Below are 14134 nucleotides of genomic sequence, written 5' to 3' on the forward strand. Positions count from 1 at the left end.
AAGAATAGCAGCCCATGGAAGTAGACTCAACCAATTGTCCTGGTGGGCAGAAAAAAAATGACGAAGATAGTTCCCTAGAACCTGGATGACTCTTTCTACTTGTCCATTGGTCTCTGGATGGTAGGCTGAAGAGAAGTCTAACTTGACCTGGAGCTGGGAACAAATGGCACGCCAGAACCTGAAGACAAACTGAGGACCCCTGTCAGAGACAGTATGGTGGGGCAGGCCATGCAAACGAAAAACATAATGGAAGAAAAGGCTGGCCAGGTGAGGAGCAGAGGGTAAACCGGGAAGAGGTAGGAAGTGAGACATTTTTGAGAACCGATCTGTGACCACCCAGATGATTGTGTTATCTTGAGAGGGAGGAAGATCGGTAATAAAGTCCATGCCTATATGTGTTCAAGGATAATCTGGGATTGGCAAAGGCTGAAGTATTTGGCATATAGATGATTGACCCTTAGTCATCATAGTACTTGGGGCATTTGAATTACATGGGTCTGCAGATCAGGAGAGTAGACCAGGATGTCATCCAGGTACACAATGACACTAACGTAGAGGAGATCCCGGAAAATATAATTGATGAATTCCTGAAAGACCGTTGGGGCGTTGAAAAGGCCATGAATAGATACTCAAAGTGCCCATCTCTGGTGGTAAAGGCAGTCTTCCACTCGTCGGCCTTTTGTATCCTGATCAAATTGTAGGCCCCCCTGAGATCCAGCTTTGTGAAGACTCGAGCTCCTCGGAGACGATCAAATAACTACAAAATCAGAGGCAAGGGGTAGCGACAGGGGCGTAGCTAGGGGTTCAGCCTAGGGGGGGCGAGTGAGGCTGAGTGGGCCCCCAACCAACGTTACCCATAGGGAACCCCAGCAGGTGACAAGGATTTTTTTGAATAATAAAGGGAATATTCTTCTACATTTCTTATAGTGAATAAGGATACAGAGCCGTGTAAGAGGCTTCTACATCTGGAATATAGAACCACAAAAAAAGTAAAAGGGCTTAACATTAGAAAAATATAGCTGCCTTCTTCCACAGACAGCACCACTCTTGTCCTCAGTTTGATTCTCCTGGTGGCTGCAACCTGTGGGTGACAACCATCAGCCCTGAAGTTCCAGCAATACATCTGTCTACAGCGGCAGGTATCGGAGGATTGTACTACTGTACTACAACTCCCAGCATATCCTGAGGGCTGCAGACTGTCAACCTGGAGCCCCCCTTCCTCGACCAAGTGCATGCTACTGGTATATATATATGGTATTACCAATAATACCAGTATACAAGGGGGAAATATCGCCACAACCACTACCATCACCACCATATTGTTACTGACTAAATCCTCTATACTAAATCCAATAAAACACAGTACCAGATTACAAGTAACAAATAACACCACTACTTACTGACTAATACCAGCACATACCGACTAATACCAGCACATACCGACTAATACCAGCACATACCGACTAATACCAGCACATACCGACTAATACCAGCACATACCGACTAATACCAGCACATACCGACTAATACCACCACATACCGACTAATACCAGCACATACTGACTAACACCACTGCTGCAACTGAATAATCCACTGTACACAGAGCAATATCACCTCTTCAAGTCATTTAGCAGTAGCCCCAGCTCTACACAGGCTCTACACACCATATACATTACAGTGCAGATATATTTAGTGACTCACAGGTGACGTCTTCTCTGATCAGAGTTCTTCCCTTTTCATCTTCTTCTCCATCTGCCCTGGGCCGTTATGAGAACTTCTCCGAGCCACGAATCCACAGAATCTGCCAGACATACATATTAGGCTCCACACTCTGGCACCATCCTCATCTCTCTACACACTGCACATCTGTATTGGCCCCTTTACACCCTTGTTTAGTGGGTAGGCTGACTCTTATAGATGGCTCCCCCCTGTATTGCCCCCTTATAGATGCCCCCCCTGTATTACCCCCTTATAGATGGCTACCCCTGTATCCCCCCCCTTATAGATGGCTACCCCTGTATCCCCCCCTTATAGATGGCTTCCCTCCCCTGTATCCCCCCTTATAGATGGCTCCTCCTGTATTCCCCCCTTATAGATGGCTCCTCCTGTATTCCCCCCTTATAGATGGCTCCCCCCCTGTATCCCCCCTTATAGATGGCTTCCCTCCCCTGTATTCCCCCCTTATAGATGGCTTCCCTCCCCTGTATTCCCCCTTATAGATGGCTCCCCCCCTGTATCCCCCCCCCTTATAGATGGCTCCTCCCCTGTATCCCCCCCCTTATAGATGGCTCCCCTCCCCTGTATCCCTCCCTTATAGATGGCTCCCCCCCTGTATCCCCCCTTATAGATGGCTCCCCTCCCCTGTATCCCTCCCTTATAGATGGCTCCCCCCTGTATCCCCCCTTATAGATGGCTCCCCCCCTGTATCCCCCCCCCCTTATAGATGGCTTCCCTCCCCTGTATTCCCCCCTTATAGATGGCTCCCCCCCCTGTATCCCCCCTTATAGATGGCTTCCCTCCCCTGTATTCCCCCCTTATAGATGGCTTCCCTCCCCTGTATTCCCCCTTATAGATGGCTCCCCCCCTGTATCCCCCCCTTATAGATGGCTCCTCCCCTGTATCCCCCCCCTTATAGATGGCTCCCCTCCCCTGTATCCCTCCCTTATAGATGGCTCCCCCCCTGTATCCCCCCTTATAGATGGCTCCCCTCCCCTGTATCCCTCCCTTATAGATGGCTCCCCCCCTGTATCCCCCCTTATAGATGGCTTCCCTCCCCTGTATTCCCCCCTTGTAGATGGCTCCCCCCCTGTATCCCCCCTTATAGTTTGCCCCCTGCACAGCAGATTAAAAAAAACAAACACACAACTCACCTAACAAGCGCTCCCCCGTCGCTGCTGTCCTCTCTTCTGCCCCCAGCTGATGCGTCCCTCCCTGGGGGATTCCCGGGCAGCGCACACATCCGGAAGCTGAGTATGCGCCCAGGCCGGGACTTCCGGTACAGGAAGTCCCAGCGACGCGCACTAAGGTTCCTGATACGTGCGCTCCCTGGGAATCCCCCAGGGAGCGACGCATCAGACAGGGGCAAGATTGCCTCTTGCGGCCGCAAGCAAGACCGTGCTTGCGGTCGCAAGAGAGGCATAAAGGAGGGGGTGGGCTCGGCGGTTCGGGGGGCGTGTGCAGATGCGGAGCGCAGCCTCTTGTGGCTGGAGGCATAACGCTGCCTCCGGCCACAAGAATGATTGACACAGCCAGGAGCCAATGGCTCCTGATGCTGTGTCAATCACATCCTGGCCCAGTCGGAACTGTATGCGCTCATTAGGAGTGCGAGTGCATACAGTTCCGGCCACTACTGACGTGTTAATGCTGTCTGCAAAAGCAATAGCTTTTGCAGACAGCATTAACTGTCTAAGACCTCAGTGGGCCCCTGTCTGAGTGGGCCCGGGGGCGACCGCCCCCCTTGCCCCCCACCAAATTTCGCTACTGGGTAGCGATTCTTCACTGGCACCTTGTTGAGCCCCCCTATAATCAATACAAGGGTGGAGTGAGCCATCCTTCTTCTGGACAAAGAAGAACCCAGCGCCGGCAGAAGAAGAAGTGTACTTATGGATGAAGCTCTTCTGCAGGTTCTCCTTGATGTAGGCAGCCATGGCCTCAGTCTCTGATTTTCATAAAATTTTATTAATTTTCGAAATAAACAAACAACAAATAAGCAAACAAATTGGGCAGACAACAATAGCCCAGAATAACTGTGCAGTAAATGTAACTTAACTCAGATAAATTGAAACAAACACTCATATGGCACTCTTCATAACAATTCAATTCACAAAACTCTCCACAATGCCGAACTGGGGCCTCTACGGAGGCCAAACGTAACCATGCTTAGAACTTCCGCCTAAACATAGCCAAAACAAACCCCCTGGTTCCATCACCTGAGTGGGACCAGAGATAATAAAGAAAAGAGTGAAGAAAAGGAAGGAAGGAAAGAGGGTTGAGAAAGGAGAGCCAGCTAGAAAAGAAGGAAATAGGGAGGGGGGGAGGGAAGGGAGGGAAGTGGAGAAGGGGAGACTCACGTAGTCCCCTGCTCCTCCTCACAGAATGCCCTGTACATAATACAATCTCACACCGCCACTACAACCCCTAAGGGTTATCAGATAAGTATGAAATCCAGGGACGCCAGACCTTATGAAATTTCTCCTCCTTGTCATATAAGATAGCGTGTAGTCGGTCATTGACCATAATCCAATTAAGTTTCACTTTCACTAGCTCAAGAGGAATAACCACTTTCTTCCAAGAAGTAGCAATAGCAATTTTCGCTGCCAAGAAAAGAAAGGATGCAAATTGTTGGGTGGCCTTCGGCGTCCCTGGAAGTTCCACATTTAGAAGAGCATGAGACGGAGACATTCGTATATTGCATTGTGTCAGAGAATATAACATATTAAAGATCCTCCTCCAAAATCGTTTGACCTTTGGGCACACCCACCATACATGGTACATAGAACCCTCCTCGCCACAGTGGCGAAAACATAAGAGAGAATAATCAGGGACCATTTTGGCTATCCGAGCCGGCACCAAATACCAGCGTAGTAAGACTTTGTAATTAGCCTCAACCAGGACTGCGTTAATGGATACTTTAGCTGTATTGGAAGTGACATCTTGCCATTCTCGGGTAGAGAGGGAGATGGCCAGATCCCTTTCCCATTGGGCCATATAACTTAACTTAGTAGGGGGTGAAATGAAATGAGCGTATAATAAGGAGAGTGTGTGTTTCCCAAGAGGCAAATTAATACACATACTTTCAAAGAAAGTTGACGTCGTGACGTTTGTGGACCTGTGCTTCAAGGCGGGGAGAATGTGTAAGATCTGATTATATCTGAAGTATTCAGAGTCAGGCATTTTATGAAGGGAAACAAAAAATTCTCTAGGTCGAATACCTTGTCTATAGAAATAGTTACCAATTCTATATAGGCCTTTGTCAGACCACCATTTAAAGACAGCTGGAAGCCGTCCCGGCTCGAAGTCGGGGTTAGCGAACAATGGAGCTGCTGGGGTATGATCCGAAGCTAAACCAAAAGAGCGACTAACACGATCCCATAGGGCCAGGTTCGAAAAAAGGAGTGGGCACAGGATTGTGAGTCGTTTCCGCATGGGAATCCAGGGCAGCAAGTCTATAGGAACGGTCGGACAGGCAAATTGTTCTATGTCAAGCCAGCCCGGGCGAGCAAAGGTCCGGTGCAAGGAAACAATTGGTGACAGGCAGGTCAGCGTAGTAATACTTAATCAGATTAGGTAAACCAAGGCCTCCATTGATACGTCTAGTATAAAGAGTGCGTTGGGCTACCCTACAGCGGCGGGAACCCTAGACAAAAGCAAGGATATCTTTTTGCAGACCATGCAGGAAGGGGTTTGGGACATCTATAGGGACTGTGCGGAAAATATAAAGAAATTTGGGTAACCAAGTCATCTTTATTGCGGCAATGCGCCTGAGCCATGACAAATTCAGGGTAGACCAATGTTGTAAATCGTTCAATAGCTTCCTCCTAGGTGGTTTAAAGTTTTTTTAAGAATAAAGACGACAGTGAGGGGGTAAGGGAGATCCCCAGGTATCTAAGCCTATCTTCCTTCCAGCGTAAATCAAAATTCAATTTAATCAATTTCGCAGCAGCATGGGGAATGTTAATATTTAAAATCTCAGATTTGCTATGGTTAACTTCTAGGCCAGAGACTTTGGAAAATGTATCCATAAGATGAGACATTAGGGAGAGAGGTCAAGGGAGAGCTAAGCAATAATAGAATATCATCCGCATAAAAAACACATTTATGTTGCTCACCATTGACCTCAATACCCTTGACGCTACCATGAGCTCTCATCAAATGGGCCAACGGTTCTATCGCTAGTATAAACAAGGCTGGAGACAAGGGACAACCCTGTCTCGTCCCACGTTCGACCCTAATAGGGGGAGAGAGGTGGCCTTTTATGTTAACTTTTGCTGTTGGACATGAGTAAAGGCTACGCAAAACTGTGAGAAATTTAGGACCAAAGCCCCACTTACTCAAAACATAAAATAAATAGTACCAGTTGAGGGAGTCAAAAGCTTTATGCAAATCTAGTGATAAGCATAGATCTTGTTTGGTGGAGGTTTGCGCCCATTGGGATTGTACTAAGGATATTAAATCCATTACCCTCCGAGTTTGATCCGCTGCCTGTCGGTTGGGAACAAATCCCACCTGATCAGGGTGGAAGTAGTGTTCTAAAAAGGAATTCAGGCGAGTGGGCATTATTTTTGTGAGAATTTTGACATCTACCTTAATTAACGAGATGGGTCTATAATTGTCACAAAATAAATGGTCCTTCTCTGGTTTGGGAATCACTGAGATAAACGCGTTAAGCGATTCAGGGCATATAGCTGAACCGTCTCTCAAATAATAATCAATGAAACTAAATGGGGAGCCACTAAATCTATGAATTTCTTATAATAAAAACTAGAGAACCCATCAGGCCTGGGCACAGAACCCCATTTAAATGGTGGTCTTCACTTCTTCCAGTGACACAGGGTCATCCATCAAGTCCCTGTGTTCAGTGGAGAGCATTGGCAAAGTTACATCTTTAAATAAAGCTTCTGCTTCCTTTTCTTGGAAAACCCTGTCTCGTTTATACAGCTTGGCATAGTAATCATAGAAAGCTGCTAAAACTTGCAGAGGATACTGAGATACAGTACCATCGGAGAGTTTTAGCTTTGGGATTGTCACATGACGGAATTTAGGGGTTAGACGTCTCGCTAATAGAGAGCCAGATTTGTCCCATTGGCTAAGGAATTTATATTGGGTCCACCTCAGGCTCCTTTCAGCTACAGATGTCAGGCAAAGGTTCAATTCTGTCCTGGCTAATTCCACTTTAGCTAATAATCCCTGATCCGGGTTGCGTTTATGTAGTGCTACCAACTTCGTGTATTCCTCAGATTTTAGTTTGAAAGTGGATTCCCGTTCCCGTTTAATTTTAGAAGCTAATTTCATGAGAGTACCCCTAATGGTGGCCTTGTGGGCTTCCCAGTTTATAGCAGGGGAGGTATCTTGGGGCAAATTGTTGTTAACGTAGTCCTGGAGGCTAGACAGGATCTCAGCCTGTGAGGTTGGGTTGGTCAATAAAGTCTCATTCAATCTCCAGGGCAAGAAAGTCGGAGCAATCCAGAAGGAATCTAATATCACTGAAATGGGGTCATGATCGGACCACGGAACAGGAGTAATAGATGCCCTGGTCAGATTGAACGAGAGCTGAGAGGATAAAAGGATATGATCTATACGGGAATAGGAAGAATGAGCTACAGAAAAGTAGGAGTAATCTTTGGTTGTAGGATTCGCTGCCCGCCAAACATCAATCAGATCCTGAGAACATAACAATTTAGCCAACAGAAGGCCTTGTTTAGAAGGGGATTTAGATTTGGGGATCCCTCCGGTTTTTGTATCCAAAGAGGTGTCCAAAGCCAGATTCGAGTCCCCACCACAAATCAAGCGACCCATGAAATGAGGTGCCAAGGATTGAAACATAGATTGGAAAAATTGCACCTGACCAGAGTTAGGGGCATAATATGAGAGAAAGGAGATAGGGGAACCTTGTAGCGTGTCTGTCAGCAGGATCACTGTGTGTGGATGTCAACGTAAAATCAACCAATTTGGAGAAGAAGGTGCCCACTTCTTTCTTCTCTTCATCTGCAAGAGCTAAATAAAACACAGGAAAATGTTTATGCATAAATTTAGGAGCAGAATTGACAGAAAAATGAAGTTCTTGTAAAAAGACCACATCCACTTTCATAGAATGATACAATTGAAATGCTTTTTTCCGTTTCGTAGGACTATTTAGACCCTGAACATTATGTGAGACGATTTTAATATCAGATCTAAGGGATGACATTTTCCTTAGGTAAGAGGCCGCTAGACAGTGCCACGAGGAGGTACAGGGGGAAGGAAAAGGAAGAGGGGGGAGAAAAGAGATAAAACACTGGAAGGCAAAGAATTAGAAAATGAGAGAAAGGAAAGTACCCTTTAAGGGGCCGAAGCCCCCCCGTCAGGACCTCAAGAGCCCATATTTAGACAGGCGAGCTCCAGAGATCAGCGAGAGCGCAAGGGCATAAACCCACGCGCCCAAAGCAGACCTTAAAAGTCAGAGTCCCAGCTAACATAACATATTCAAACAACCTGTGAAGAATAAGGCAAGGTTAAAGGAGCAGCAAAGGTCCAATCAAACATTAGCATAACAGAAAGGCTATCAAAGATGTAAGCAGCCCCTTCCAAGTTCAGCACTGCAAGGCTGTGTAGGCATGACCCTTCCATAGAGGAGACAGCAGGGGCCTCCTCCTCCACTCCATAGGCTCAGATTGAGGCAATCTCGACGGCGATCTATGTGGTTCCTTCGCAAGAAAGCCTAAGGAGATGAACAGCGACTCTCCCTCCCGGAGAGATGCAAAGCTGTGTGGGCGATTCTTATAGGTGAAGATCAGACTGAAAGGAAAAGCCCATCTGTAGCGAATTTCCTTTTTTTTGCAATATCTGCAGAAGTGGTTTCAAGGTGCGGCGTTTCTGAATGGTGCTAGGAGCAAGGTCTGCATAGATTTGTATTGGAGTATCTCGAAGTTGCAGATCAAGAGTGTCCCGAGCAGCTCTCAGCAATTTTTCTTTTGTTGTATAGTAATGCGGTTTTACCACTACATCTCTTGGCAATCCATCAGCTCTCGGCGCCGTGAGGGCCCTGTGGACCCTATCCAGATCATAAAAGCGGTCTGGGAGATCTGGGATGAGCTCATGAAACAATTCTTTAACCGACTCCTCTAAGTCAGTCACGTTTTCTGGCAGACCACGGATACGGAAATTCTCCCGTCTGGAGGTCCTCAATTTTGGCATAGGCATCATCTAGCTGATCATAAAGTTCCCCAATACAAGATGAGTGTTTGTTCACAGTGGCCACAGTGGCGTCAATCTTATTTTCCATTGCATCAAGCCGGACCCCCAATTCCTGAAAATCCACCTTCAAATCAGCAGTGATTTTAGAACATGCTTTATCTAGCTCTTGCTGTAAGAGTAGGGAGAATCTGGATAACAGTACTTTATCTGTGGAGTATTGCACTGCTGGAGCAGGGGCAGTTTCCCCCCATCCATACTTAACGTGTCTCCCTCTGGCTGACTAGGGCTGTGTTGGCTGAGGGCCAAGTCACTGCTGGACTGGCTGAGCGCTATGTCCGCCATCCCCTTGTCTAAGGAGGAGGCCTGGGAGCACTGTTCCCCAAAGAGGTTAGTAGGGCTGGTAGATCTGGGGTCCGGGGGTGATATGGGTCCCTGGGCAGGAGTTACCTCTGTTCTGGGGGACGCAGGAGGACCCGCGCGCCGAGTCAAGATGGTGCCTCCCAGCTTCTGAGGAGGAGAGGGCCAGTGCTGCTGTGCAGCTGCGGAGGACGGCGTGGCCGGGGCTGCCGACTTAGTTTTCTTCCCCGTTCTCATCGCCATTCATCTCCGGGGACCTGCACCAAGCCGTGCGGGGGAGAGAGAGACCGGATTCGAGCAGGTGCAGGCTAATTTCTGCTGCTAAGGGTGGGCAGGAGTGCAGAGCTCAGCAGCACACGTACGCCACAGACCCTGCGCGCATGCGCTCTCTCATGGCCTCAGTCTCTGTACCGAAAGGTTGTACACTCTACCATGAAGAGGTGTGGCGTCCCGAAGGAGATCAACAGGACAATCGTTTGGCTGATGAGGTTATAGAGTGTCAGCCTTTTTCTCTGAGAATACATTTGCCAGGTCTTGGTATTCAGGGGGTAGGCCAGGCAGAAGTTTGAGGAGTCTGGCGAAGATGAAGGAGGCCGGATCTGAAGAGATCCCCCAAGACAAGATTTCTCCAGCCTTCCAGACAAGGTTGGGGGCACGAAGCTGCAGCCAGGGTAGACCCAACAAGATGGAAAAGGAAAAATGGGGCAAGACATAGAATGCCATATTCTCTGAGTGTAGCGCCCCACCAGCACGGTCACGGGATAGGTCTGATACGGGACGACATTGCTGAGGGTCTCGCCATTGACGGAGGATATAGTCAATGGTCTGGCCAGACAAACCACAGATAGCTGCCTCTCTGTCACCAGGAAGTCCAGGAAAGCGGTAGACAGAAATGGCTGACCGGCAGTAGAGTTGACCGTTAATGGGAAGGATATTCGTGGAGAGGAAGTACACACACCTAGGGAGGCTTCTCCTACAGGACCTAGGTGCTGGAGTTTCCCAGCCATTCTGGACGCTGAGAAGAGTTCTGACGGAAATGATCGGGGCTGGCACAGTAAAGGCACAGATTTTGCTCTTGATGGCGAGTTCTTTCTTCTGATGATAAACGAATTCTCTCCATCTGCATAGATTCCTCAGACTGTGGCGTGGACTCAGGTGTGGACAACTTCTGGAAAGTTGGTGCCAGACGATACGTGCGGCGAGGACGATGGGACTTGTGTTCTTGTCGAACCTCCTCCTCTCGCTCCGAGAACCGGACGTCTATCCAGGTGGCCAGATGAATTAGGTCATTAAGAGAGGTTGGAAGGTCACGACAGGATAGCACGTCCTTTACCCCGGAAGATAGACCCTTTTTGAAATTGGCCATCAGGCATTGTTCCAGTCCATTTCATCTGCCAATGTGCAGAATTGTACCGCGTACGCCCCAACAGAGGAGTTCCCCTGGCGTTTATTAAGAAGATCGGTCTCCACAGATGAGGCTCGAGCTAGCTCCTCGAAGACACACCAAACTCTGACATAAATGCCTGGAGGTTAGCTGTAACAGAGTCATCTCGGTCCCACAATGGTGTTGCCCAGGCCAAGGCTTTCCCCTCCAAGAGGCTGATGACAAAAGCCACCTTTGAGTGCTCAGTGGTAAATTGGTTTGCCAAGAACTCGATGTGCATAGTGCACTGGCTGATGAACCCCCTGCACATCTTAGGGTCTCCAGCATACTTGGACAGCAGCCCAAGACATAAGGTCGAACCAAGAGGAGAAGACACTAGAATCGGAGGTGGAGACACTGGTGGAACCTGTTGATGCTGCTGTAAGGCAACTGACAATTGCTGAATCTGCTGTGACTGCTGCCAAATCTGCTGAGACTGCTGAGTAAGCATTCTCACGATCTCACGGACGTCAGGCACCTTGCTGGGATCCATGATTGGAGCTTATTGTATCAATTGGAGTTGTGAATCCACTGTACCACCACTAGCAATGACGTAAGCTGCACCAGGGAGCGGAGTCTAAGGGGCCACTGGTCTTCACCAGGACCCGCCGCAGGATGGACTTGCTGTGGCAGGAGACCCTCAGGTCGCTACCCCTGGCTTGGCTGCTAGCGGGTGAGGTGCAGCAGGAGACAGGCAGGCTGGGGCTCAGCAAGAAATCTTGGAAGGAACCAGAACAGCAGGCAGGTAGCTGGAATCAGGAATGGCTGAAACCAAAGGGCAGGAAACACGGGCAGAAAACATGGTGAGCTGGGACCACACAGTATGGAAAGCACACAACAGGAAATGTGAGCACAGGTGCAGCTTTATATGGAGGTGACTATGTGCACAGCCAATTAGGGTTGCACTGTTCCTTAAAGTTTAAGCAGAGCCGGTGCACACGGTCCCTAGGAGATTGGGATGCATATGCCGGACCATGCGGCAAGAGGAGCCTGGGAATGCCGGGGACCATGTTCAGCCGGGGGAACAAGCCCGGCTGCCACCAGGGAAGACAGCGAGGTCGCGGGAAGTGGTACGTGCCGCAGACACGGTTGTAACAATGATGCAAGCAGTGATATCACTTAGCATCCGCATGAGAGAAGAAATGGTAGGAGCTTACCTGGCTGCCGGCTGCCCAAGAGATGACATGAATATATTTTTTATTTTTAGTATTTTAGAACAGGAGGACATACCTGTCTACTAAGGGGGGTAATAATAACCTACTAAATATGCTGAAAACATGTTTGCTAAATGGGTGGGCTATCTGCCTACTAGGGGATGTACCAAGCTAATGGGTGGACTTACTATCTGATGTGGTGGGACATTTACCTACCCATTTTTTCTGTGCAGAGCATAATGGCAGACAAGAAAATGGCTAAAATAAGTCATTATGATAATATGAGCCAGGTGTAGAAAAAAAAAGAAAGAGAATGACTCCAATCAAAGTAGACATCACCTGGCTGTTTAAAGTGACGAGAGCAGACGGCTTGGAAATATAGTTTCTGTGAATCATGAAGTAATAATATATCTAAGCAACGTGGTACCTGAGAGGTGTGGTTTCACACTCACACAACTGTGGGGGCACAGACAAAAGTGATATACAACATGAGTGGATAAATTTAATATAAAAAAAGTTTAAAAGACAAATTGCAAAAGGTATAGATTTTTCAAAACACTATATATATATATATATATATATATATATATATATATATATATATATAATTTTAACTACATGAAAAGTTTTTGTTCAAATTCAATAATTCAATTTACAGTTGAAAGAAAAGATGTGGAGAAGAGATGATGACCTGTAGATTTCAATTTGTTTATCAGCTGCGGCTAGCTCTTCAATTGTTTCAGCATAAAAGAACTTGTAAATGTTATAAAAAAAAAAAAAGGAATTGTGATGCCAATTAAATACTGCTGTTATATATGTTTTGTTAGTGAGACATTTTGTACACTGTACAAATTAACAGTATGTGTCAGTTAGTTTTTACAGTATTTCAAAAAACAATATATTTTATATACAAATAATCTGCATTTCAAGGCTCCAAGATATACTGCATGGGAATAGCAAGAAGCATATTTTATTTTATGGTTACTTGCTCTAATGTTTGGTATTATGATATTTTCCTGTCTATTTTAAACCTCTGTAAAGATCAAGGGCATTGTTGTGTATAGTACATGCCATGATGCAGTGGTGTGAAAAAGTTTGTCACACTAAAATTTTTCAGCTCACCAAACAAATTTAAATATTAGAAAAACACAATAAAGTAAACAAAAATGCAGTTTTTAAATGATGGTCTTAATTACCATGGGAAAAAGTGATCAAAATATACATTAATTGCCCCCAGAACCTAATAACTACCCTTTGCAGAAACAACTGCAATCAAGCATTTGTGTTATCTGCCAATGAGTATTTTACAAGGCTCTGGAGGAATTTTGACCCACTCATCTTTGCAGAATTGTTGTAATTCCCCCACTTTGGTGGGTTTCGGAGCATTACTTTTTCAAGGGTTGTTCTACAGCATCTCAATCAGATTAAGGTCAGGACTATGACTAGACCACATCAAAGTCTTAATTTTATTTTTATTATGCAATTCAGAAGTGGACTTGCTGGACTTGGTGTTTTGGATCAATGTTCTGCTGCATAACCCAAGTGCGCATTAGCTTGAGGTCAAGAACAGATGGCCTGACATTCTCCTTGAGGATTTGTTGTTAGACAACAGAAATCATGGTTACATTTATCACAGCAAGACTTCCAGCAAGACTTCCCCATCACATTACCACAACCCTGTTTTACTATTTGTATGATATTCCTTTTCTGAAATGCTGTGTTACTTCTACGCCAGATGTAATGGGACTTACACCTACCAAAAAGTTCAAAGACTTGGTGATCATCAAGATGTTTTCTGGCAAAACTGAGACAAGATTTTATGTTCTTCTTGCTCAGCAGTGGTGATAATTTTAAAATCTGAAATGCAAGCCATTTTTGCCCAGTCTCTTTCTGAGGGTATGTGCACACTAATTTTGACAGAAACTTCGTTGTGGAATTCTCGGCGTCTCTGCCCGTGTCATATACTCCATTCTATGCACGGACGGATTCTGCCCTCCGTCCAAAGAATGAACTTGATCATTCTTTAGATGGATGAAAGAATCCGCCCATGCATAGAATGGAGTCTATGACACGGGCAGAGATGCGCGCGCCACAGTCTGTGAGCGGGCGCAAGCTGAGAATTCCGCGAGTTTCTGTCAGAATTACTCAATGTGCACATACCCTTATAGTGGAATTGTGAACACTGACCTTAACTGAGGCAAGTGAGGCCTGCAATTCTTTGGATGTTGTTGTGGGGTGTTTTGGGACCTCTTGGAGTCATTGCTATGCTCTTGGGATAATTTTGGATGGCCAGCCACTCCTGGGAGGG

This window comes from Dendropsophus ebraccatus, chromosome 5, assembly GCF_027789765.1.
Source record: "Dendropsophus ebraccatus isolate aDenEbr1 chromosome 5, aDenEbr1.pat, whole genome shotgun sequence".
NCBI classification, from domain to species: Eukaryota; Metazoa; Chordata; class Amphibia; order Anura; family Hylidae; genus Dendropsophus; species Dendropsophus ebraccatus.